The 7,094-nt window shown below is 38.1% G+C and overlaps 1 long non-coding RNA gene across 1 annotated transcript in view; it reads left to right on the top strand.

The window, feature by feature from the left end:
- Positions 1-2,885: 2,885 nt before the first annotated feature.
- LOC106872681 (uncharacterized) overlaps positions 2,886-7,094 on the top strand; it is a 21,536-nt gene continuing 17,327 nt past the window's right edge. The window contains exon 1 of the long non-coding RNA XR_001409794.2: positions 2,886-3,029. This is a non-coding gene — a long non-coding RNA (uncharacterized LOC106872681). The remainder of the gene's footprint in view (positions 3,030-7,094) is intronic.

Below are 7,094 nucleotides of genomic sequence, written 5' to 3'. Positions count from 1 at the left end.
ATATATATATATATATATACAGATGCGTGTATCTATTTGTGGCTGTATATATGTGTGTGTATATATATGTATACATATATATGCATGTATATATGTATGCATAAATGTATGTATGTATGTATATATGTCTCTGTACATCCATACATACACACACACACACACACACACATATATATATATATATATATATATATATATATATACACATATATACACACATTATATCTTTATATGTATATGTATGTATATCGTATGTATCTGTATTTTGTATGTATGCATGTATATGTACAGATGTATGTATGTCTATGTGTATGTATGTGTGTGTGTGTGTGTGTGTCTGTGTGTACTTATAAGTACGTACGTACGTATGTATATCGTTAGGCAAGTCTTGTCTTCCTCTCACACACACAACCTCCTTCTCGTGTATCTTTATTCTACACAAGCAACGGTCCTGTATGTCAGCCGAAGTTCAAAGCTTTGAGAAGCTCTTGTACCGCATTTAACAAATCCTCAAACTTGTCGCTTTTACAATATCTGACCTTTACAACTCAACTCGCAGAGCCATCAGCGATTTAGTTTTTATCTTCTTGACATAGTTGTAATGTTATGACGTAAGAAGTTAAGTCTGAAACCAGATACGATGAGATATTATAGCCCATATCTCCACCACCACCAGCACCAGCACCACCACCACCACCACCACCAACAGCAACAACAACAGCTTCTTCTCTGTTGCACGTCGTTTAAGCATACATACCTAGCTGCGCACGTACGCATATGTGTGTATGTGCATATATGAAAGTGTATAGGTGTATTAGAGGCATTTAAACACACGTATAGAGAAGATGATTGGCGTGGTATTGGTTCGATACTCGTACATTATTCATAATAACAAACAGTGATAGAGTGAACTTTACAAGTTAAACGACAAAGATACTTGCAGACCGACATATGTCACAGAGAAAACTGTTAAAAACAAAAGTCTACGTACATTGTGTGTACGTGTACACACACACACACATATATAAGTAGATAGATATAGATAAATAAATGTGTGTGTGTATGCATATATTATGAATCTCAAATATATAGCTTTTATGTGTGTGTGTGTACATATATGTACGTAATGTGTGCGTACATACGTACTCATGCATATTAATCATTTTTCAGTATTATAAATCTATTATTGCCGATCTTACCAATCGGTTTCGCACTGGGTATTAGAACCGAATATTAGGTTACAGCACGGTCAAATAATACCGCGTGCTCTTCAGAGCTTGCAGGTATGGAAAACTGGTGACTGCTCTCTGTCAATGGAGGTGAACAAGCAGCTGATCAGAAGGATCAATAGCGACTTTAGGAAGGCCTCGCCCTCTGGTGCTACATACCAGCAGAGTCATAACAGGCTTCAAAGCCATTAGCGGTAGGAGTAGAGCAAGGTTCACACATTTTGATATGGTAGATTTTTACCCTTCTACGTCGAGGAAGCTTCTGTATAAGTCACTGGGTTTCCCTAGGACCTACACGGTGATTAGAGACGAGGACTATACGCACCAGAAGAACTCTACTTACCAGAACTTACCCAGAAGGCTTCTTTGACGTAGCGATCGGCGTATTCGTCAATGCTGGTGTGTAACCTTGGTTTTCTTTTTTTCGTTTCGAATTTCACATTTATTACCTTTGGCCACTACAAAGATAATGATTTGGAAATATCGAGAAGAGCGAACGGCTATGCACTCGATAGGCTGAGGAAGAGCCTCGCCAACAGGACCCGAAGGTCACAATAAAAGCCAACCTGGAGACGGAGGATTTCCTTGACGTGGCTTTGGACTTGGAATCCGATTCCATAGGCCTTTTAACAACCTGAACGAGAGGCTGATATACATCCTATCCGACCTTAGTGTTCAGGAACCTGGTAAAGGAAGCCAGAAAAATCTCCGACCTATTTTCAGGTAAAGAAATTGTCGATGCCATTGCCCCATATGCACTAGCTCCCAGTGGATTTAAGGATAGGATTAATTACATGCCAGGTTATAATCCCTCCAAAAGAAAAGACCATCGGAAGGTGTTGTGGTCCACAACACTTTCTCCTTAACACGAGTTCTTAGGCCTACCCCTTTTTCTATATCCATCCGGATTCCACTGTAAAGCACTTTTCACTACATTTGGTATGTCCTTTCTAATTGTGCTACCAATCCACTTCCACTTTTTCTTAAATATTTGCTTCCTAATGGAAACTTGATTCGTTCTTTGCCATAACTCCATATTGCTTATGTGTTCGGGCCAAAAATGACCTCCTAATCTAAATAAGTCCTTATTGTCTAAACCCAATGTTCTAGAGGATGAAAAACAGGTAGTAGTAACACCGCTAACATTTTGAATTATCATTGTTAAAAATCGAGTGTATTAGTTTCAACTGGTTATAGAAGCGTCTTCGAGACGCGATCCGACGAAGGTTCACCTCTGGCTCTAGCACACTCGCTAATGTTTAAATATTTCTTTCTTTCAATTGTGCATTTTCAGATTGGTATATGTGTAGTTGGGGGATTGTCCCAAAGACAGTAGAAACGTAATAGAAGCAGTGAAAAAAAAAAGTTTTTTTTTTTTTTAACTACGAACTGGAACCGCTGATTCGGTTCACAGAAAAATTAACTTCTGTGAATTACAGTAAAAATTTAGGGGGAAAAAAATGAGAAAAAAGACAAGACGGCAGATTTTTATTTAAAATAAAAATAAACATTAAAAAATAGGAATGAAAAGAAAGGAAAGAGGGGGAAATATACACGTGGTGGTAAAGTCAAGATGTTATTTCGTACTTGAATTTTATTGGATGATGTACCGGAAGTGAGAAGGCAAAGTGACGTCAGGAAGCGGGAGATTTAAAAGACCTTTCTCTGATTAAGTTGGCTTTTGGCAGATAGTCGTGTTGATGGAGTTACTAAGTATTTTAACGTCTCGCCAGCGATTTAGGGAGAGTACATGGCTGGGAGACTGAAGAATTCCTTTCGAAGTCGTTTCCTTATTTAAAGGTAAGAGACATTTTGTCTTTTAGACTTTCCTACCAACAGATCCAGTATGACCAGTGAGTCTGATGAGGTTTAAGGTCTTGGCTGCTAATTTAAGTAAATAAGCAACCACGTAGGGCAGGCATAGGTAACCTTCTGCTTCGAGAAACGGGCCGCACTACAAAAGAAAAAAAAAAGTCATAACTTTTCGCGAGGTTGTGCTATTCCGAAAATGCCGTAGGCCTGCGGTTTGTCCATGGCTGACGTAGAAGCTCTTTCGCCAAGTGATCACGTACAGAATGTTTGTCGGTCATTTTGCTGACCCAGAACAATTGTATTACAACCATAATTATAAATTATGCTTATATGGAGGTAATACAATTAACAGACAATTTTTATATCAATGCAATTCATTCTTGCAGATATCGTCACAAGCAATTCGAAAATAAAATCAAACACAAAATGAAAAATTACATTATAATGGCAGCTTAGAGTTTTCTGTAAATGTACCTTTCCTGATGGAGTTTTTTTTTTTAACATTTAGCGCACCTTCTATTGACAAACCCGTCAAAAGAACGACTAGAATTTTGAAAATGCATTGAATGTGTGCAAGCACACATTTTTCATTGGCATTATGTTTTGTCTTCAGATAATTTATAATGTTCTCTGGTGCAAGGTACAGTAAAAGTTCCAATCTGGGTGTACACAATGTAAAATAGCAACAGATGCTTTTTAAAGGGTACAAATATTGTGAAGAAGAAGATGATTGTTGCTGATGGGATGGTTGAGGTAGCTTCTTGATTTCAATTAGAGCCTAAAGAAATAATGTATGAACTTGTGCGATGTTAATCCTTCGAATTTATTTTTAATTGTGATAATGAGACAATAGGTTCAGTCCTTGACGCCAAAATTAATTTATCTTGCAAAAGAACCCACACACGCACATGCACAATTTTAGAAGCGTAGCAACAGTTGCTTCTTGTGAAGATGATGATGGTTGTTGCTGATGGGATGGTTAAGACACACACATCTAAACATAGATGAAGTCCCATTTTGGAAGTATGTTAAAGATTTTAGTATATCGTGTTTGCTTCTATGAGAATCGCTTACCTTGAAGGCGAAAAAGCAATACCGACGTGTACTTCGCTTGTTTTAGCCGTTCATTTTCTGTGAACTGTGGAGATTGTTGCATTCGCGCACCGTTTATTGCTGATTTGGGAGGGGTGTGTGCATCAATTTTGGAGTTTTTCAGGGTGCTTATGTTCCTTATGCATTCCCAAACCGAGTTGTCGCTTTTCTATACTATTTCCACTACTAAACTTTATTCTCATTGACATATTTGAATTACAAAAATTTAAAACTATAATCTTTTCCATAAGTGATCTATCGTAAACATTTTATACGACGACCATTTTCTATATGAGTGCGTACCTTAAAAGACATCCATCATCACTTTCATTCACTCACTCCCCCCCCTTCTCTCTCACTCACGTGCGCGCACAGACACAAAATCCTAATTATGCTCTAACACCCATGGCTCTATGCAACTGCTGCAATATCACTCTTTATGAAGGAGTTCTCCGTTTCCACGGTAAAGATAATACTGCCATTACATTATTCATGGAACACGGTGTCCTGCCACAGTTTTCCGACATGTAATTTCCCATGTATTTTGCGCAATAAAACCAACGCCATTTTATAGAAATACCTTTTTGAAAAAGCTGCGAGGAAACAAATCGAGGTGTGTGAATTATCCGTAAACATCTTTACAACTATGTAACCTCATCTAAAATGTATCTCTGGAATATTTCATTAAAAACATAAGCATTTTTTCAGAAAGTTGTCGTTGGTATCATGGCACACACATTCGTAGTTTACGCCAATTATTTCGAACCTGAAAGTTCAAATAGCGGCGAGCTGACAGAAACCGGGCGAAATGCTTGGCGGTCTTTTGTCTGTCTTTATGTTCTGAGTTCAAATTCCGCCGAGATTGACTTTACCTTTCATTCTTTTGGGGTCAATAAATTAAGTACTAGTTGCGTACTGAGGTCGATCGAATCGACTGGACCCCCTCCCCCCAAATTTCAGGCCTTGTACCTAGAATAGGGATGAAGAATCCCGGAAGTTCAAAGGCCAGGTGCGGTTGCATGGTTAAGAAGTTCAAATCCAAGACAAGGCATACATATTTTTTAATGAAATTTTCTACAACTACGTTTCAGATGGTGGTGATTACAATTATAACGTAATGAGTGGTGAAAAGTTTTTTTCAGAAGAGGAGGTGAAAGGAAATTCGAATAATTCATACATCTCCTCTTTGTTTCCTCGTAATTTTCATTGTTGTAGATTACGATTATTTTTGAGGACTACTCCACTCTTTCCCTTCGGAATTTGTTAAACGAATATTTTTGGTAGTCTTTCGTTTTAAGTATTGCAAGTGTCAAACTTATGTCAGCTGATTTCCCGACACAAAGCGTCATTCTCTGCGGATTACGGCAAACAGCCATAAGCGAATCGTGTGCGTGAAAGAAGGCCAAAAAATGTTCATTGAACAAATTCTAGAAAGAAATAGGTAGAATAGTCCTCGAAAATAATTCTTTTTTTTCACAAACGTAATTGTAACGTCAACAATTAAGAATGAGGAAACAAATGTGTGAATTATACGAAACTCCTTTCATACACTTCACACCCCCTGAAAAAAAATGTATACTATATATTTCAGTATAATTGTAATCTCCACCATCTGAATCGTAATTTGAGAAAAGTTCAAGATATATCTTTTTTTTTTCTTATAGAAAGTTTAAAGGTAACGAAGTCGGTGGGTGCACACAAAGCAAATACATTTAACGGGGAGGGGATTAACTGGTTACATCGAACCTGAACGTTGAAGGGCAAAGTTGACCGCGGCCGTATTAAACTCAGAACGCCAAGTGCCGGTAGAAATGCAGCAAAGCATTTTGTCCGATGTTACTAACGAAAACAAAGGCGTTAAGAACGGCGTTGGCAAAAAAAAGAAACTAGAGTTACTTCCCCTGCACAATGTATTTCAATTCTAAGAAAGGAGGGAGAGGCGACGTCTAGACATTTTACTAGTTTCAGTCACTGGACTGTGGCCATGCTGGGGCGCGACCTTGGAAAATTTTTTAGTCAAATGAATCGACCTCAGTATTTTTTAAAGCCTGGTACTTATTCTATCGGTCTCATTTGCCGAATCTCTAAGTTACGGGGACATAACATACCAATACCAGTTGTCAAGTGATGATGGGGGACACACACAAACACACACACATATATAAATATATATATATATATATACACATAGGTCAAACTAAAGCGTTTGACCCGGTGGGAAAAGAAAAAAGAAAATATTCTAACAGGTGTAAAACAACTTGCTGGGAACGAATACCCGACAGGCTTCTTACAGTTTCCGTTTAGCAAATTCACTGACAAGGCTTTGTTTAGCCTAAGGCTATAGTAGAAGACACATGCCAAAGGTGAGCCACGCAGTGGGACTGAGCCCGGAACCCTGTGGCTGAGAAGGAAACTTCTTGCCACACCTGCACTTGTGACAATTGTTTTCTGTTTGTTTGTTGTTTTTTTTAGAAAATAACTTGAAAAAGTATAAAACCTCAAACAAAACGGAATAACCCTCTTCCTATGAGAGTTTGTAAATGCTGTGATACATTCACCGTCTCCAACCTTGCTGCATTGACTGCAATCCCATAATGGGGAGGAAGTTAAATACAGGAACCTGACCAGCTTCTATCTGTGTCAGTCGCTTTTGTTTTTAGGTTAGTAAAAACTAACAATGAACCAATTTTGTTATATTCATAACAAAAATTCTAAATACAATTCTTGAAATATTTCAATAAATACAGCTACCTCTCTCCTAGGAAACAAAATGTATATATGGACCCACAAATTACAATTTTTTTTATTTGTGGACCCCAGTTGGGAACCCCTGGTTTAGACAATATGTATTCATGGCCCATACAACCCACTGGTGTCAGGGGACTTTGTTACACTCCATTATTGCAACTTTATTGCAAGTCTCCTCACTGAAAGCTACCCCCCCCCCACCAGACCAAGAGT

Source organism: Octopus bimaculoides, chromosome 8 (assembly GCF_001194135.2).
Source record: "Octopus bimaculoides isolate UCB-OBI-ISO-001 chromosome 8, ASM119413v2, whole genome shotgun sequence".
NCBI lineage: Eukaryota > Metazoa > Mollusca > Cephalopoda > Octopoda > Octopodidae > Octopus > Octopus bimaculoides.
Note: the sequence above shows the minus strand (reverse complement) of the source record. Positions and strands in the feature narration are given on the sequence as shown.